The sequence below is a fragment of the Neolamprologus brichardi genome, chromosome 12 (assembly GCF_056152115.1).
Source record: "Neolamprologus brichardi isolate AB-2024 chromosome 12, ASM5615211v1, whole genome shotgun sequence".
Classification (NCBI taxonomy): domain Eukaryota; kingdom Metazoa; phylum Chordata; class Actinopteri; order Cichliformes; family Cichlidae; genus Neolamprologus; species Neolamprologus brichardi.
In genome coordinates, this window is record NC_142115.1 from 23525894 (window position 1) to 23546635 (window position 20742).

Consider the following 20742-nt stretch of genomic DNA (forward strand, 5'->3'; position numbering starts at 1 on the left):
TTAGCTTTGAAATGTGAATCCATGAGTCTAGCTTCATGAATAATGGGATTGGGGCATCTAATCATCTTAGTGGCTGAAACAGTGAAATAAGAGGTCTTAATGGGTCATGAGAAAGGAGTTAGGAAAAAAAGTAAGCTGTAGCAAATGCTCAAAGTTAACATTAAGTACATGATACTCTGGAAGTTAAAGGCAGGTCAGAAGAGGATGGCAAATAAGAGCAGCAAATCTAAAATCAAAGTAAAAGTTGGCAGCTATAAAAAGCTGAGGGTTGTTTGGAAGGAGGGCTGGCATTGACAAGCAGGCAGGAAAGTTTAAAGAACAAAGAAAAGTAGAGAAAGATGCCTTAATAGTTGGCTAGTGACACTATTTTCTTGGTAAGATTACTGAGCGGGTGATGTAGGAGCTTTGAGGAAGAGATGAGAGGTGTTTCCACTGGGTGAAAAGTAACAGAAGAAATGGATTTTGGACAAAAGCGTAAACATTTAAAGAGGAGGAAAGAGTGGATGATTGTGGAGAAAAGATTGGCAAAGGAGACTAGAGTGACAGCAGAGAGTTGAGGAAAGGACAAGAGGATACAGAGTGTTTGATGTGTATTACCATGGGACCAAAGCGGTTAGAGCTCTCTGATATGTTGTCTGTTGAACACAAATGGCTTTCTGATTTTTCTGTGTATGCGCATGTTCTTGGCAGCCATCAAGCTGCGATTTTTATCACAAATTTCCTTTGGGAAATATGTGCCTGGTGTAAACCATTCTTAAAAGGAAGGCTGTCATCTATTTTGTGTGAAATAACCTTGTGTAACCACTAATTCATTCATATTTTATAACTGCCCTGTGGAGACCACAAGCACTTAATGGAAGAGGGTTTTTTTGGACCCAGAGAATGCTTTTGTGCTTGTGATGTCAGCCACCTTTGCCAGCTGTCCTCATTTATTTTGTATTTGAGCACCTGCAGCTTTAACATCTTGTTGACATCCCGTGCTTATTACACTCCAAGATTCTGGAAAACAACACGTTTAAAGTAATTGTCAACATACAGAACTAACTGCAGAGATGACAAGCAAAATTAAATGGGACCATGTTGATCTAAGTGAGCAGCCTTTTACTCATCTTCATTTAGCTCAAAGTGACTAAGGTTTCATTGATTGAAGTAAACATGAAACATTTATTTAGACTGTGGAAGTCTAGGATGAGGGCTAACTGGAATTAATCAGGTCTGTGGTTTGATTTGTAAATTGGTGATAGCCTGTGATAGTTTAAAAGCTACCTTGGGCTCATAGCTGGACTGGCCATCGGGCATACCGGGCATTTGCCCGGTGGGCCGATGGTGATTTTTAGTTTTTATGGGCCGATGGGGTTTTTTTTTCTCCATTTTTTTCCATAACGATATAAACACTGAAAGGTGGTGGATTGGCCAGATGCTGGGAGATGTGTAAAAATAACTCAATTGTTTGGTGGTGGCTTTTGCAGAGCTTCCACAGATTCAGTAACATTAGTGGTGGATGCCAGCAGATGCAACGTGCTGGCAGGTGGATGACAGAAAGGCAGGAGGAGCAGAGACCCGAGGCGGTGAACTGAACTTCAGGTAAGAAGTTATGACCTGCAGTCTATCTGGGTCAGATATAAACCAAGTTTAGGTGGAGTTTATTTTCGTTATGCTGACTTTTTACAGTCAGTTACAATAACTCGTACTGTGTGCTAGCTAGCATGACGGAGTTTCTATACTGCTGGGCGGGTGCTATGATGTTATTGATGTTGAACTTGTTTTATCTTATTTTATTTATAAGGTTAGTTATTAGAGTTTCCAACTGTCCCGTAAAACACGGAATGGTGTCGTATTCAGAGAAAATATTGCGCGTTTAGTATTGAGGTGAAAAGGAATACAGTTTGTCCCGGACTTCAGCTACAATGAAAAAGACACAAAGCTGGATTTATTCTGTGTCTTTGCTGCACAGCTGCCTCTTCTTCTCTCATTCTCCCCCTCCCTTTCCTGTTTCTACTTCAATCATGAAACTGATCAGTGATCAGCTGATCGGCTTTTCTCTCTTGTTTGTTTATCGCCCACTTTGCGCCAGAAAGAGAAAACCAGCGGATGTCGCGCTAAACAACAGCAGCACGTTTAAGCTTGATCAGCTATTGTTAGAATTTATTTAATATTAATTTCTAGTATCAGCTGAGGTTTGCTGGAGCTACAGCTGTAAAAGCTGCTGGTCATGATATCGGTTTGGATATCTGGTGAGAGGGAAACATGAAGATGAAACCAGGGGATGTCCTTACTGAATCAACCGAGCTGAACAGGTGATGGAGAAACAGGTTTACCTTCTCGGTGACATAAATGAGTTGAAGGGAAGTTATGAAGTGTTTCTGAGAGACAAATAACACCAGGATCCTTTTTTATGTAGCTGACAGCTGGTAACTGTGCAGGGGCGGGTCTAGCAAAGTTTTGCCAGGGGGGCCAGGTAGAGCATTAACAGGGAGAGGGGGGCACAAAGAAATACTTTTCTTTCTTATTCTCATTTAAAATGTCTCGCTTTTAACAAATAATTATCTGAATCTTACAACAAACGTATTCATCTGATGTAAAATGTGTAGAAATCCATTATTGTACATAGTAATTTTTTTAGGGTCCCATCATAATTTCTGCAGAAGTAACTAAGTACTGTACATGATGCCAGTATTTTCCCACATTTTCTAGATTCTGTACCAGTACTGTGTGTAAAATGCCATCAAAAAGTCAGTTAAGTTTTATTCTTTCTCACCTGTCTTTCTATCTCCTTTCACTTTTTAAAGGTTGCCATGTTAGAAAAAATATTGTGCCCTGCCATGCTGTTTATTGATATGGCAAATGAATGGTTTATGAAAATATATCTAAATCTGTCATCAGTAATCAGTAATGATCATGTCTCACCTCTAGTCTTCTCTGTCTTAATTTCAGGTTTTCACCATGTGTTGTATATAGTTCAGGAGGTTAACTCGACCGAGCAGTCTACTTTCAGGTACTGTTTAGAATACCAGAATAGGGAGGATGGTGTAGGTTTAAGTTTACTGGACTGATACATACATACCAACAAGACAGTGTACATCACTGTGACAACAGTGTTTGTTTTCATTCAAAGGCTTTATGGTTTTTCCTATAATACCTGGTGGGCCGGTCTCTAGTCAAAATGCCCGGGCCAATTTTTTGTCCCAGTCCAGCCCTGCTTGGGCTGCTCCCTTGTCACAAGGGGTCTCCATAGCGAGTAGCTCCACATGTTTGATTTGGCGGCGTTTCACACAGATGCTCTTCCTGACACCACTCCAAAAGGGATTTGTGTCTCTGGCTGGAATTCAATCAGCAACCTTTTCTTGCCACTAGTGATTGCATACTATAAGTAAATAAACAGTCCTCTATAGATGTCTTTAGTTTTTTTGTCCACTCTCTTAACTGCTCACCGAACTCAACTTGGAGTGTGGCTGGAGTCTGTCCCAGCTGTCACAGGCAGGGTACACTCTGGATGGGTTTCCAGTCCATTATAAAGCATTATAAAGCTTTAGATTAACCCAACACACACTTCTTTGGACTGTGAAAGGAATCCAGGAAAAAAAAAGAGGGGGGGGGGGGGGGGGGGGAGAGAGAGAGAGAGAGAGAGAGAGAGAGAGAGAGAGAGAGAGAGAGAGAGAGAGAGATATTAAATGAGCAAGGTCCAAAAACAATGTTTCAACATGGGACATGAGCATGAGCCTCCTGGTTAAAGGTCCTGTGTTTAATCTGCACTGCCACCTTGCCCTTGCCCTTCCAGTGAGGATTTCATTTAAATTTATTCCGCCTCACTAAGAGCACATTGGTAATTTTGAAAACACCCTCTTTGTCATCATGCAAACACACTTACATGTTGTTTCTGGAGTCCTTGACAACTGGTGCATCTGAGGACATATTCCACAGTTATCTAGTTCCCTGTGGTACACAATCTGCAAAATAGGAAGAATAAAAGTTCCCAGATGAGGCATTAAAAAACACTTAAAATGTATAAAAGGAGAGGAAGTTAAGCCTGTGTTCAGCTTGAAAACATGAAGATGACTGCTAATGTGACATATGTCCTGCAGCAGCCAATTGTCACTGCCTAGCATGCAACCTGAGTTCAGGGACTAAATGGGTTGTGACAGCTAAATCCACTGATGTGCAAAGATAGGATTCAGAATTTAATCTAGTAGGACAAAACTTATTGTTGCTGTTGTTTTGTTTTTTTGGCTTGGTTTGTTTTTTTTGTCCACACAGAGTAATGGCTAATGATGAAAAAGATGAATAAAACCTAACTGCAGTACATAGAGTACCTATTCAGCTGGTAGTTTTTCAACAAATTGGTAGCAAAAAACATGATCTGAAACCATAATTTAGCTTTTATTTAACTTTGAGCTTTTATTAAACTAATAAAGGTTGATAAACCTGGTCCTGTAAAATGTGCATTTGTCTATTTTTTGCAGATAGATAATTTCGGTGAAAGAGTAGAGTTTCTTACAGAAAAAAACACTAACACTAACCCTATATAAAAGAGCAATAAAAACCATCAACCAATAGTTTCAAACTCTGCATAGCTCAGTTGAATAACATCATGTAACAATCACTAAAAACACCAAAATACTTATACCCATAATGAATAAAAATAAAACCATAGCGCTTATTAAGAGTAAATAAGGCTAATACCACTACTTTTATCACTGATATGAATGATGTGCATAGACAGGAAGCACAAGGCTTTTTTTAAGTATATTTTAAAATGCTCTGTGATCAAGTGGGATTCATGTGATATGTGTAGGAGTCCAAACTCCCAGTGTCAGGAACCACAGCAAGACATTGTTTTAATTTGCCAAAAAAGAGCAGTTTAATAAATAGTCTAATTTCTGATGCCTTTTTAGTAAACTATTCTTGTCCAGCAAACATAATATTTTCCTTGAATGATTGGAGAAATGTGTACACAGAGGGGGTTTCTCAGATAGTGTAATTCACCCTAAAGTTCAGTATACACAATATCTCAGTGACTTTTAGTGCAATCTGGATAATTAATGAGTATTGGTACAAACTACCAACAACACAACTAATTGTGAGGTCTCAGTATGTCCTGCATTTAACTTCAGCAGTGCCTTAATTTTTCATATACTCAACAAGGTGCAAGAAACATTCCTCAGAGATTTTGTTGACATGATAGCATCACACAATTGGTGCATATTTGTCAGCTGCACATCCATAATGTGAATCTCCCTTTCCACCTAATCCCAAAGGTGCTCTTTTGGGTTGGTATTTGGTGACTGTGGAGGCCATTTGAGTACAGTAAACTCATTATTATCAGGAAACCAGTTTAAGATGATTCCAGCTTTGTGCCATCAGAAGATGGGTACACTGTGGTCATAAAAGGATGGACAGGGATAGTAACAATTCTCAGGTAGGATGTGGCATTAAAAGGATGTTCTATTGGTACAAAGTACAAAGTGTGGCACGAATATGTCTCCCACACCATTACACCACCACCATCTGCACCCTGAACTGTTCATAGATGGATGGATCCATGATTTCATGTTTCTGACCCTAGCATTTTTTGCCTAGAATTTTGCATCAGAAATGATGAGGGAACATTTATCCAAGGTCCTATTGTCCAGTTTCCTGTTCTTAGCTGACAGGAGTAGCACCCGGTGTGCCTTTTTGTTGTTAGAGCCCATTTGCTTCAAGGTTTAATGTATTGTACATTTAGAGATGCTCTTCTGGACAGACTGGTTGTAACCAGTAATAAGTTATATGAGTTTCTGTACTTTTCCTATCAGTTCAGAGGACACGAGCCATTCTCCTCTGACCTCTGGCATCAAAAAGTTAGTTTTACTCAAAGTTACTCCTGTTGGAAGAGTAGAGATCAGCAATTTCTGAAATACTCACACTAACCCATCTAAAACAAACAGCCATCATGACTTCAAAGGCACTTAAATCATCTTTGTTGACCATTTTGATTCTTCAGCTGGTCATCTTGACCATGCCTACGTGCATAAAATGCATTGCATTGCCACCATGTGATTAGCTGATTACATATTTACATTAACAGGCAGTGGTCTGCTGTTCTTAACATGTATTGCTGTCAAACATGACATATCATGTTTGACAGCAATACATGTTAAGAACAGCAGAACATTGAACATACTACCCTGTAGAGAGGATCAATGATCCGAACTACTGTAACCAGCTTTGGTCTTTGTTAAATACCTGTGTTTAGTAGAAAGGAGGGGCATGGGACCATAACTGGAGCCTTTATCAATTTTACCCTTGGTCTGTTGTTTGCTGGCAGGGGATGTTGGTGTGTAAAGTACATGATGTGTTCAGACATCAGGGCTCAGGAAGCTCGTCACTGTACTCCTCCATGCTGCCGTCATCCAAATGGAACACCATGAGAAGAGAGCACCAGATCTCATCAGTGTTTACCCTTGAATCACTGGAAAGCTGTCCAGGCATGCAGGTGGATTTTCTGTGCTGACAGCAGCACACTCAGTGCCAAGGCAGATGAAACATGTCTGGTGATTACAGAGGGACAGTGGCGGGGGGGGGGCAAAGGCAAGTGGAGTGTGACAAAGCCAACCTTGGCTCTCAACATTGTCTTGCTGGTCACTAAAGAAAAATGGATGAGCAGTAGATTGAGTGTCCATTATGAAAGGCCACTTACATAACATACAAATCTGTGAATGAAAAGCATTCACACATGCGAAGATGAGGTGTGAAGCCTAGGAGTCCCGTTAGTGCAACCATGCACTCCAAACCAATGCTATAGTTTACAAGTAGGACCAGGAATTGCAGTTTGTTGTACATACACTAAAATATGCAAAAACTATAGTATGACACTCTAAGCAGTGGAATAAAGAATCTGAGATGAGAAAGAGAAGAGAGAAAGAGAAGCTTGTGCTATAAGTCAAGGTTGACAGACACTGATGTCCTGAATCCCCTTCCCTCTCTGCCTCTCCCTCTCCTTTTACTCATGCGTGCTCTTGCTCAGTTCCTTGCCTCAGCTCTGAGAGATGGTGTGTACAGCATAGCAATGAATTGGTTGCACTCCCCCTGGCCTGGAGAAAGGGCCCCATTAAACTGCATTAAAACACAATAAGGCCTCTGTGTGCACGTGTGTGCGTGTGAGTGCGTGCATGTGCGCGCATGTGTGATTGAAAGCCAATATTTGTCTTCTTTTTGCCCTGCGTTTCATTCTCACTCTCGATTTCTCATCCATTCACTGTCTGGCCTCGTGGCACTCTCCCTTCCCTCATGCCCCTCTCTGTGCCTTAATCTTTCACTGCCATCCCCCCGCCGCCATTCGTCAAATCAATATTAAGTATGTTTTTATTTATGAATAATTTTGTTGCTGGCTGCATCCACACCCCATATGGCCAGTGTTTACGCTATAATCACACTTTGTGTACTGGATATGTGTATGCAGGTACAAGTCTTGGGTTTTCTTTTATATTATGAATTTGTACGCACTTCTCTTTGTGAATGTCTTTGTTAGGTAGCTGCACATGCGTGAACGTGGTCGACTTTAGATCCGCTCCTGTGTATTCAAATGCTAGAGGATTAAGAAGCATGACTTCCAATTTCCAGACACTGCCTCTGTGCCTTTCAACCCCCAGACTTCTAAAACTGGTAAAAAAAAAAAAAGAGGAAAAAAAAAAGACTTAGAGCAGCTCAGCCCAGCAAATAGCACAACACAACAATCCAGACTGTAAAGTGGAATGCACGTCGCCACAGGAAAGAAACAAACAAGTGCCCCAAGAGTCGTGGAAAATGTATGAATATAAAAAGCTGATTTCTTCAGATCGTTTCCTTCCCCCTCCTAGACTAATCTGTGTTTTTCCATTGACTGTTTTGTCAGTGCAATGCATAAAGAATATGAACAGTCGCAACAGAATTAGATTTAATCTTCACTATCTTGTCATGTAATTGAATTATGCCCTTTTGTCAGTTTTAATCGGCACTTACAGTGACCGCTATTGATCTCTACTAATTAACAGTACATACAGGAAATCAATAAACCAATAGCCAACAACTTTTATCATCTCAAAGTACAGAATATCTATGAAAGTAACACCAGCATACTATGTGAGAAGAATTTCTTCAATAATTACAGAGCACTGCGCTGATTTTCTTTTTTCATCTTGAGAATATAAGCCTTGTTAGTCACCTTACCATAAATGTCGTACCCACAGTATCAAAGAGATCTCTCTCCTGTACTTCTTGTATGGGGATCAATGACACTGTCTGATACAGACAATGAAATGCTTTTTTCTTTTTTTCCCAAGCAAGAGAGAACAAAGGCTGCTGTGTGGTAATTCTTTGATCTCCGGAAAGCAATGTGCCAGCTTGCATTGCTCAGAGAAGAGGAGAGGTGAAGACGCCCCCTCAATCCAGCCAGAAGCAGAATAATAGCAAGACAGGACAATAAATGTTATAAAACTTATTTTACTTTATGGTTTTTTGCATTCATATTTATTTACATTTTGCATAGCAACTTAACTTCCTTGGAAATAGAGTTGTACTTCCCAGAACTTAAAAAGCACGTACATAATGTGTTCCTAAACCTTCCTTATCCAGTTCTTCTTGACTTGACAACTGAATCTTTATCCATCTAGCTCTATCTATTTTTTTTTTTTTTTTTTTTTAGATCCTGCTTATTAAGTATTCCAAACATGGAAAGCGCAAGGATGCTTGTTAGTGCTCTGTCCATACAAATGCAGAAAAATCACTGACTGAACATCTAGTTGAGTTATCCAAGGGCATTTGTGACTCATCTTTTTGTGATGTCTTCGATTCATATTCGAAGCTGAATACACGTATTGCAAGCCTAACTAAATGGAAGGGAACAGAAGGGGAATAGAGACATATGCTGGAAGGCAACCTTTTCTTGCAAGGCAGTCTGTGTTAAGAGACCTGTGTAATACGGAGTGGAAAGTCATGTTCATCGTCTAACCAGTGAGATTTATGTCACTGCAGCAATGACAGAGTTAAGGCTGTTGTTGCATGCCCTAATGGGCACTGCTGTTAAACTGTGTGTCGAGGAAGTCCTTTCATAACATATCAAAAATTTAAACTGAACATTTAAATGGTTTCGAGGCAGGGCCTCTGGTATTTTTTATCAAGTAGCTTGTGAAGAATAAGTTGCTACAGTTTTTGTTACCATTATTTATTTGTATATTTTTTCACTTATTTATTGGAACAGACTTGATGCCAGAAATTCCCGACACTTTACAAGTTAGGCCTGAAAAAGCAACAATTAATGACAGACTGACAAATATGTGGATTTTATTTATTGAGTTCTCAGGTCTTTAGATAACCATAAATTGGATGCATACAGGTGCTGGAAAGTGGCACATGCTATTCTGAGGATGTCTGATGAATATAAAAATAATGAGAACTGTTTAGTTTTTAAACATAATTTAAAGCTGGTTCTTTGTATGGTTGGCACAAATGTTTGTGTAACTGCAGCAGAGTGTGGTTTTCTTTTTTAATTTTATTTTTTTCCAGTCTGAAGCTCCAGTTTGTTGCTATGCAGTTGTTATATTGACACATTAGATTAAGTTGAAAAGCTGTTTTCAAAGCAAGCTTACCGCGCTGAATAACTAAAAGAATATGGGTCACCATTCTGAGCTTTTTTTTTGCATCTTTCTTTTTTTTTTTTTTTACTAAGCAAGCGTCTTCTTCTTCTTGCTGCTCCTTTTAGGGGTCTCCACAGTTAATTTTCTGCCTTCACCCTATCTGTAGCCTTCTCTGTCACACCAAACCCTATGCATGTCCTCCTTCCCTACATCCATGAATCTTCTCTGTGGTCTTCCTCTTTTCCTCCTTCATGGCAGCTCCATATTTAATGTTGTTTGTAGTTACAGAGGCAAGGCTAAGATTGTTTGGGAGGGATAGTGGATAAATTGCACAGCTGGTATTTCTTTTCCCGCTCAAATATAAATATATTAGTATAAGTTACTTTATTTCCTGCTTTAGTCTCACTACTTCTTGGACTCCCTCGTTAATAATGGTGCTGTAATTATGCGCCTGCTGTGTTTTCTGATTTTTAATGCTAGATTTGTTAGCTTTACATCTTTTATATGCAGTTAATAATCTTTTGGGTTGGTCACTTTTTTCTGTCTCTTGTTGCCTCTCTCTGTCTCACCTTGCTGCTTTTCGTCTTGGGAGCCAGAACAAGTCAGATGTTGAATTCTAATGAAGACCAATCAGTGTAGCAGTTGGACAAACGTATGATTCACTCATGTATAGGGAGTTGTCAGTGAAGAGGGGAGCTCACAGATACACCAACAGTTTGATTTCTCTCTGTATCTCTTGAGTATTCCCATTAATTACAAGGGCTTCTGAGTCTGCTCTCTCCTCAGTATCTATGTGTCAGTCTTCTCTTTGCCTTGTTTATTTTTCACTTCTGTATGTTTTTGGTCCCTTATGACATGCACACAGTTTTACCTATTATCCCCCTTGTCCCTGTGTTTTTGTTTTCAGTCTCTTTTTTTCTTCTCTTTGTTCTTACCACGCAGCCTCCTTCTTTTCCCTTCTAATCATCATCCAAGTTGTCCTCAGTTTCCCTTGCTTTCATTTCCCACTTTTTCTCTCTGTTCTTTCTTTTGCAGACACAATTCATTTTTACTGTATTTGCTTTCTTTCATCTTCTTTTGTCACCCTGCGCCTCCCTCCAACCCTCCCCCATTGTCTCATGAGAGAAGAGGACCTGGGTGTGAGAATTGTTAGAAGTCTTAATAGCAGTCCTGGACCATCCCCCGGGAACGCTGTGTCTGTTTTCTTTTTCTTTTTTTAAAATCGTTTTTACATCATTCCATTTCCTCATCTGTTTCCATCACTCAGTCATTACTGTCTTCTGCCAGCCTGTGATAAATGGTCCTGCAGAGTGCTTCAGGTTATCTGCGTGTGGGTGTGTGTATGCAGGTGTGCATGTGTGCATATATGCACGCCAGTGTGTACGAGAGGAAAAGCATGGTCACTCAGATCCAATAATAGTTATTAGGTTTGACTTATACGAGGGAAAAACCGCAGCTGAACTGCATTTGGATTTTCAGATTAAACGCTGCTACACATCTATAAGAGTGTGTAAAAAGCCTATGGGAGAATAAGCTTAAGAATATTTAGTATTGGCTGTTTAAAGTCAGATTAAAGTCAATATTTACAGACATACAGGGATGCAAGGATAAAATAACAATGTCATATTTAAAAAATAATAACACTTTAATGTGATAAACTTACAGGTCTGTCATCCAGCAGGCAATAAATAAAGAAAGCAATAATCCATACCACTATTGCTGCTACACAAGGTTCCCTTGTTAATAGGAGGTGTTGTGTGTTTGTGCAAATTGATAAATGGCTTTCTTAATTACAATGCTCTGTTTTTTTTTCTCAGTGCATTATTTCCATCGTATCCAGGTTTAATAATGAGCAAAATGCCTAGCATTACCATTACAGATGATTATCTCACCAGGGGACACATGAAACTGGGAGAGCAATGCTTCAAAACAAAATTAGCCCGTTTTGTATCCCTAATCCAAGATACATAATGCCAGGCCATGTGTCCATAATGCATGCCTTTGTGTCTATATGTGTTATAAGAAAGCTACACTGATGCTGAAAAAATGCTCCATTGCTTCAGTATACATGTGTGTGCAGCCACTGAGAATCAGCTGTCGATTCTGAACACAGTTCAGTAAATTCAGATGCACAGTGAAAATCCAGCATCTGTAGACATTTTTGTGGCAGATGCTGCATAACACAGTGTTGCACTGGTTAACTGAAATCTATTCTGGGGCTATGTTGATTTCATCAGCCACACTGGTTTAGCATGATGGAGACTCACTGTGTGCCACAGTGGGAGTAGAGGCACGGTGGATCTGGCAATGCCAGTCCAGTGAAGTGCATTACCACCTTGGCGCCAAAAATTTTTTAGCTTAGTGTTTAGTGCACTTATTGGTTTATTTAGTGATTATGACCTTGTATGAAATCACACAGACTCATTCATTCTCTCTTTTTGTGGAAAGAAAAAGTATACATTTTTTCCAGTTATGAATTTTTATCCGGCTGACTCTCTTTACAGCCAAATGAAAGCAGTAGGTGTCTCTTTCATCTGAAGTCTCATTTTGAAATGGTGTTTCACACTATCAAGGACCAATTGCAGATCTGCTGGTTAAGTACTGCGCAACGAGCACCAGACTCTGTCCCTGTCGACTTATTAGGTATTCTAAGCAATGCTCTGCAGTTTCCTCTGGCCATTCGAAGTTGTGTTGAAGTCAGTTACACCAAGAACAGTTTGTGCAGCTGAAAAATTGTAGATCAACTAAAAAAGATAACTTCCCTATGACAGCCTATTCCTGTCAGTCAAGATGTGTGTCTATAATGAGCAGTTACAAAGATTGTTCAGTTGTTAAATTTTGTTGTGCTGCTTCTACAAGCAGTTTATTTGTGGAACATTACCGAGACATGCCCCCAATGCTAAATAAAGATTCCGTACTACACTTTTAATCTCGAAATTAAAAAAAGAAAATGAAAGAAAAATAAAATGAAAAAATATAGAGCAGTACTGTGTGTCAAGCGTTTTCAGCTTTACATCACAGTGGCAACAATTCATAGATGTTTGTATGCATGGTTTGCTCTAACCTGTTTTGCTTTAACCTTTAATCCTGTAACACATATCTTGGGACTGACTTCTTTAAGTCACACTCATGAAGCTAGTGAGATTATTGAACAAAATTAACAAAAGTGACTGGCTTTTGCCTTGTAATCCAAATATAGTGGCCTGTTAGCAGCTAGCAGATTGCAGCTGTACCTTTGCATATTATACGTGTGAATGTGCTCTTTTCTTCTTGGTTGAATCAATTTAAGGTGCCTTAGAGAGAAACTCTGACACTTGAAAAATATCAGGCTCCACAAACCATACCCTTAAGCCACTATATTATTGTGTCCATGTTCCCAGTTGCCAAGATACCACTTACATGTATTCACATTGAAGAAGTTGGATTATGTGTTTAAGAGCCCTTGGGTAGCAACCTGCGTTTATGTGACCATGGATGCATGAAATGTTTAAATGTAAGGTGCCTGTACACTGTAGGAGGCTACAAGAATGAATAAAAGAAACACCAGGGATTTACTGACAGTAGACAGTGCTTTAAGATTTAGAATTTGTCTATATTTGGCCAGCTTGTTTGCTTTTGGTTGACTTTGGCCTGTGTACTCTCCAGCTTGTACTGCACGTTGGATGAATTGTGTGTCACCAACATCTTCTTTTCCCCCTGTGATTAAATAGCTTGACTCTGAAGGCGTAGCGGTTAAGCTAGATTTACATTAGAGTAGGGGAGGCTGCTACAAAAGAAGGATCGATAAATTCTAAACCAAAGCAAAACTGAACTATTCCAGTTTGTGGGTAGATTTAAAGTTAAATATTTCCACACGTCTGAGATATTTTAATCAGTGCAGTGTAGCTGACCTGACAGTGATGCTGCTGAGCTTTGCTGAGAAACTATTTTAAATACCCATGCTATCAGCATTAGCAGCATGGATCACTGTGATACAAAGCATGCTTTACTGACGTGACAAATGTCACTCATGTCATATAGTACGTGTTTCCAGGATGTGTGTTGCCATACTTATAGTCATAAACTGTCTCTCCATGCTGTCAAATTAAAACTAGTGCATATGTGAATATTGCTGTGTAGGTGCACTGCAGCTGTGCATACTGTACTAGTGATGCTAGCATCAGAAGGTAGATATTACAGTCCGTGGAGATTTATTTAGAAGCAATGTTGTTTGAAATGGTTACATCATCCCAGAGGAGTGTGCCTTCAACTGTGATGTCACTCATTAAGGTTATGAGGCTACAATTTTACCTGCACTGTGACATCCCTCTGCAAGTTGGCAGCTTTTCAACAGGGAGAAGATCCAAAAAATGAGACCACTTTCATTTCGAATGACCTCGTACTCAGCACTACACTTACTTGAGTCCTTAGCATCCCCAAAGTTTGAAATTAAGAAGATGAACTGTTGTTGAAACAAAGAGGTAAAAAAAAAGAAAAGAAACATCTATTACTGAGATATTAAAAAGGAAGAAACTAAAAAAAGACATTTACTATAAAATGTTAGATGGAACTACTTCTAGAAATGTCTGTCATTCAGTCTAAAGGAGCCTAGTTTGTCTTCATCTTAATCAGTATTTGATAGATATTGCCAAAGGATAATGCAAGACAGTAGAATCAGAATGTGACCAAGAAAAAGCGCAAATAACACAGGCTATTAGCTATTTCTTGTGTTATACTGTCAGCTTATTGGAAACAGTAAGTTGAAATTTATGTTGCTGATTATGTCAGGAAATCCAATTTTAGACAGAGGAGGGGAGAGGAAACAGTGGATGATTACAAAGGAGATGTAATGCACAAATACAGTGGGGCAAAAAAGTATTTAGTCAGCCACCGATTGTGCAAGTTCCCCCACTTAAAATGATGACAGAGGTCAGTAATTTGCACCAGAGGTACACTTCAACTGTGAGAGACAGAATGTGAAAAAAAAATCCATGAATTCACATGGTAGGATTTGTAAAGAATTTATTCGTAAATCAGGGTGGAAAATAAGTATTTGGTCACCTCAAACAAGGAAAATCCCTGGCTCTCACAGACCTGTAAAGTCTTCTGTAAGAAGCTTTTCTGTCCCCCACTTGTTACCTGTATGAATGGCACCTGTTTGACCTCATCATCTGTATAAAAGACACCTGTCCACAGCCTCAACCAGTCAGACTCCAAACGCCGCCATGGCCAAGACCAAAGAGCTTTCGAAGGACACCAGGAAAAGAATTGTAGACCTGCACCAGACTGGGAAGAGTGAATCTACAATAGGCAAGCAGCTTGGTGTGAAAAAATCAACTGTGGGAGCAATCATCAGAAAATGGAAGACATACAAGACCACTGATAATCTCCCTCGATCTGGGGCTCCACGCAAGATCTCATCCCGTGGGGTCAAAATGATCATGAGAACGGTGAGCAAAGATCCCAGAACCACACGGGGGGACCTGGTGAATGACCTGCAGAGAGCTGGGACCAAAGTAACAAAGGTCACCATCAGTAACACACTACAACGGCAGGGAACCAAATCCCGCAGTGCCAGACGTGTTCCGCTGCTGAAGCCAGTGCATGTCCAGGCCCGTCTGAAGTTTGCCAGAGAGCACATGGATGATACAGCAGAGGATTGGGAGAATGTCATGTGGTCAGATGAAACCAAAGTAGAACTTTTTGGTATAAACTCAACTCATCGTGTTTGGAGGAAGAAGAATACTGAGTTGCATCCCAAGAACACCATACCTACTGTGAAGCATGGGGGTGGAAACATCATGCTATGGGGCTGTTTTTCTGCCAAGGGGACAGGACGACTGATCCGTGTTAAGGACAGAATGAATGGGGCCAAGTATCGTGAGATTTTGAGCCAAAACCTCCTTCCATCAGTGAGAACTTTGAAGATGAAACGAGGCTGGGTCTTCCAACATGACAATGATCCAAAACACACCGCCCGGGCAACAAAGGAGTGGCTCCGTAAGAAGCATTTGAAAGTCCTGGAGTGGCCTAGCCAGTCTCCAGACCTCAACCCCATAGAAAATCTGTGGCGGGAGTTGAAAGCCCGTGTTGCTCGGCGACAGCCCCAAAACATCACTGCTCTTGAGAAGATCTGCATGGAGGAATGGGCCAAAATACCAGCTACTGTGTGTGCAAACCTGGTAAAGACCTATAGTAAACGTTTGACCTCTGTTATTGTCAACAAAGGTTATGTTACAAAGTATTGAGTTGTATTTTTGTTATTGACCAAATACTTATTTTCCACCCTGATTTACGAATAAATTCTTTACAAATCCTACCATGTGAATTCATGGATTTTTTTTTCACATTCTGTCTCTCACAGTTGAAGTGTACCTCTGGTGCAAATTACTGACCTCTGTCATCATTTTAAGTGGGGGAACTTGCACAATCGGTGGCTGACTAAATACTTTTTTGCCCCACTGTAGATAATGGAGAAAAAGGTTGTAAAAAGCAAGAGAAGAGTACACCCAGAATAGTGTAGATGCATTTGGACACTGATGTGTCTAGAACAAAAATAGAAAAAAAAAGAGTTCTGTCCAATAATTTCCCTCAAACTCAAAACAAGTGTAGCTTTAAAGTTGATTATAAGGGATCAAGAACTGTTATATAGTTGTTACCCTTTTAAAATCGTAGTCACAGATTTATAAAAGTATAAGCAGAAATCCATTATGTAGATATGATAAGTGCTGAGACAGAAATGGATAATGGCACCAAAGTGGGGACAGTAGGGTCAAGGAAAAACCATGCCAAGAATAAAAAGGACGTAGACGTTTGGTACTTAGGTGTTTATCATTCTATGCTATGCTGCCCACAGTACAAAGTTAACATGATCTGTCTTGATAATAAACAGAATTCACTGTTAGGGTTAGGGTTAGGGAATAAGATGCCATGTGTGCATTGTTGCCTGCATCTGTGTGATTTGTTCGTCTTTAGTTTTGTGCAAGCTTCTTTTAGACCAAACTGCTAATAAAACTTTTTCTTCAGCTACTCTCTCTGCTTCCTGCATATGTTTTCAGCACACAACATGTAACTGTGAAAAGACTAAGTTAACTTTAAGGAAGTAAAAGTATCCAGTTCCAGCAGGATGCTTAGATGTCATGTCAATGATCTGGATTGGTCAGTTTTGTCAAAGCTCCATGATTAGATGCGCATACAAACAGCTAAATAGACAAGTGGGCAGACAGATAAATGGACAGTGATAAAGGAGAAAAGCTTGGCAGAGAAGAGAACACATTTGCAAACAAACAAATGCCTGCATCCACTCATACACACAGACAGACCTATTATGACTGTATCTTATGCAGATCAGCACTTGAAGGCACACAAGCCCATATTCACATTTAAAAGTGTCAGCACCTGCAGACTGATAGATGTGTGATAGCTTTACCGCCTCACTCCCTCCCCCCCCATCTCCCCTTAAAATATTTCGTATTTCTTATTCAACCTATTAGCTAATTCACAAATCAATATCAGTGAAACTACCTTATAATGGTACGTGAGTAGAAATCAATATCAGTGAAAGGATTTCTAACCAGCATGCATTTTAGTTTGTTTTTCTCAGTCTTGTGGAAAATACATTTTCTACACTTGTCTCTCCCTGATATCAGTCATGGTCTTAACAGTATACGCAAGGATTCAGTATTCAGTATATACAGAACTACTGTGTTTCCATATTTGTCGTATGTTTAGAATCCATTTAGATAACATTTTTAATGTCACTATGTGGCTGGTGTTTTTGAGTGAAATACCCAAATTGTTCCGTCTTTTACCAAATACACAGAGCAGAGCTTGCTTTCTACATAAAGGAGTGAATGTATGTTAGATAACTTGCAATGATCGCGTGTGCATCTCATTAGAAGGAGCACAACTTTGTGTGTTTCTGTGAATGGAAGGATAATGAGAGAGTGTAATGCGCCGGATAGCACCTTGCAGTCACACTTCACAGAAATCAGGATAAACACAGCACGGAGACAAAAACTGAACACCATGTTTTCGATTAAGTACAGAGTCGATACTAAATCTGCTGTATCTATAATAGTCACATTTCTATGTTAGAAAGGCATTTACTCTCATCTTTAGGCTGTTTCTTTTTTTCTACTGTGCTCTTTTATTATTTCCAAAGCAGCAGCTCATTTTTTCAGCCACTTGAACTTTTCACTTTTTATCAATGTAGTAAATCGCGCAATGATTCAAAATGTTGTGAGGCTGAAGATCCAAATGCTCCATCTGTGAAAAACGGAAAAGAAAGAAAGGATAGGTGTCTGTTAACATGGCATTACAATATATAAGAATATGTGCATGTGCTCATGCAGGTATTCAATAATAAATTTCACATAGCATTTTTGTTTTGCACTTTGATGCTTTTAGTCTGGCTGTGTACAAGCACTTTTCCCTTCTTTGTGAAATCAGTATTCTAATCCAATATACCCACCTTTGATATTTTTATGTGGTGAAGTCAGACAGAATGAGTTAATTTCAATTCCAGCAAAGTGTGTAATCAACCACCATATCATATCTTCATCAATCATGCTTTTTCTTTTTTAAATCCTCCATTAAATGCATATGCACTAAGAAAAGAACAACAATTTACTGATTACACTCACATTGCAACTCAGACCACAGGCAATCTGTTCCTCCACACTGGTGCACCTGTTTCATAAATAGGATGACATTCCTCTGTTAGTGTTGAGCTGGTAAAGAGAAACACCGAGCATGCCAGACTGTTAGAGGAAAACACTGAGTGGTCTCAGCTATACACTGTGTGGAGATGTCTGACCTTTCCCTACCACCTGGCCTCTCCTATCTGCAGTGTATATTAGCTGACTGGCATTGATTCAGGATGTGTTCGCACTCCCCTCCGCTTTCTCTACCCCAATTTCACCTCCTTCCATCTCATACAGATGGGTCAGTCCGTTTGCCCCCGCGGTGCTCCTATTCATTGGCAGGTTGTAGTCACAAGTCAGCTGGCTTGTCATTTTTCCTCACAGGGCTGTTATCTCTCTTCCCAGTTCATTGTGATTTCTATGTCCATGTGTCTTGTGGCTGACAATCCTTTTTCACTATCTTTGTTTTTACCTCATGCCAGCTTTGCCCCGCATACACAAAAATGTACTGGAGAGCTCATTGCACTAAAACCGAGGAAAACAAAGCAAAACAAAAACACAAAATAAGCACAAACACATACAAACACACATAAATCTGCATAGCATTTAGAAAAATACTGAGAATATTCAAGTAGCACACAGCAGTACTAGCTATATTTCCAGGGGTTGCTAAAAGGTTGGGGACATAACAGGAACATGCTTGTTGTTGAAATAGTTTATGACTTATGAGGTCAATTTCAAAATTAACACACAACCGATTAATAATTATAATAATAATAATAAGACTTGTGTTCAGACAGCATTATCTACGACATTTTCAGACCTCTCGAAAGCCACTTCATGCAGTTTTAACTGTAAATTGAGAAACGTAATTGAGAAACTGCGTGAAGCGTCACATTTGTTTACCCAGAACTACCAAAGAAAACAAAATGATAAACATAACCTGCCTATACTGTTGAGATGAGCAAGACAGTCACTTTTGAACGACTGCAAAATAAGAGCCACATTCTGCAGAGATTATATATTATCTTGTTACACTGTTCTGGGAAGATCATCCGGATACATGTAGTCATATGTGTCCCAGACCACCTCAACAAGTGGTTTAAGTACTGGATCATAATGTGCTCTAGCAGTTTTTACAGGTGTACACAGTGGTGTCCAGCTGACACCTGATGTTCAAAAATGAATGAATCCACTGGCTCATGAATTTTAAATTTTTATGGACTTGTTGTTGTTTTCTGTAGTTTTGCATTTTATTTCTTATAAAGACACAATACCCACACTGGTCATTTTATTAAGTGAACCTGTTTAACTGGTTGCTAATACAAATATATAAGTCGTTTAGGCATGAAGACATGGCCAAGATGGCATGCTGAAATTCAGATTGCTCACCAGAATGACAAGAGGATATCTGAATGCACAACATGTCAAACCTTGAAGCAGATGGACTACAACAGCAGAAGACCACAGCGGGCAGCGCTCATGACAGCACAGGAAAATACGGGTACAATTTGCACAAGCTTACCAAAATTGGACAACAGACAAGCAAAAATAAAAAAAAAATGTTGCCTGGTCTGATGAGTCTCAGTTTCTGTTGTGACATGGACTGGTTCTTATACCGCTATTTGGATGGCAGAATTTGGCATAAACAGCATAATAGCATGGATCCATCCTGCCTTGTATTAACGGTTCTGGCTGTTGGGGATGTGGGGGATGTTTTTTTGGCACACTTTGGCTTCCATAATAGCAATTTAGCATTGTTTAAATGCCAAAGTCTACCTCGTTACTGTTGCTGACCATGTCCATCCCATTATGACCACATTGTACTCTTCTCCTGACAGCTGCTTCTAGCGGCACAACGCATCATGTAATTAAACTCAAATCAGCTCAAACTGTTTTTGTGAACATGACGATGAGTTCACTGTACTGAAATAGCCTCCACAGTTACCAGATCTATAGAACACCTTTGGGGCAAATACGGAGCAACTGTGCAACTGTGCTATCGTGTCAATTAGGACCAAAATCTTTGACGAATGTTTCCTAAACCTTCTTGAATCTTTGGCATAAAGAATCAAGGCAGTTCTGACCGTTCAGTAATACTTGTGATTACAAGTTGTGACTAATAAAGTGGCGGCTGAGTAAACACTGTAGGTGAAAGACCAGCTGAATGAAGTTGTTACATTTGTTTTTGTCCCCCAAGTTTGTATTATTTTGTATATATTTTCTTTATTTTGTGGCAGATATAGTGTTCCCAGGAAAAGCTTGTCTTTGTGCTATTGTAATGATAAATACTCTTCATGCAGTTGGCACTTTATCCCAACAGAAAGGCCAAATCTCAGAGGGAACCTTCTTTTGGCCCAGCTTAGTGTCTCTGTTAAATTGTGATACCATCCTGTAGTTACAACGCTGTGGAAGTCTTGTGTTTTGTTTATTTTGCATCACAACTTCATCTGACTTGACTGTGGATTAAATTATATATTTAATATCATTATAATATTTGAGTTTGTACACTGGTAACATGACAGCAT

At 39.6% G+C, this 20742-nt stretch overlaps 1 protein-coding gene across 3 annotated transcripts in view; it reads left to right on the forward strand.

Annotated features, from left to right (window-relative positions):
* The window catches only part of grid2 (glutamate receptor, ionotropic, delta 2), a 507657-nt gene that overhangs the window by 113800 nt on the left and 373115 nt on the right, over positions 1-20742 (forward strand). The gene's annotated exons all lie outside the window — the stretch shown is intronic.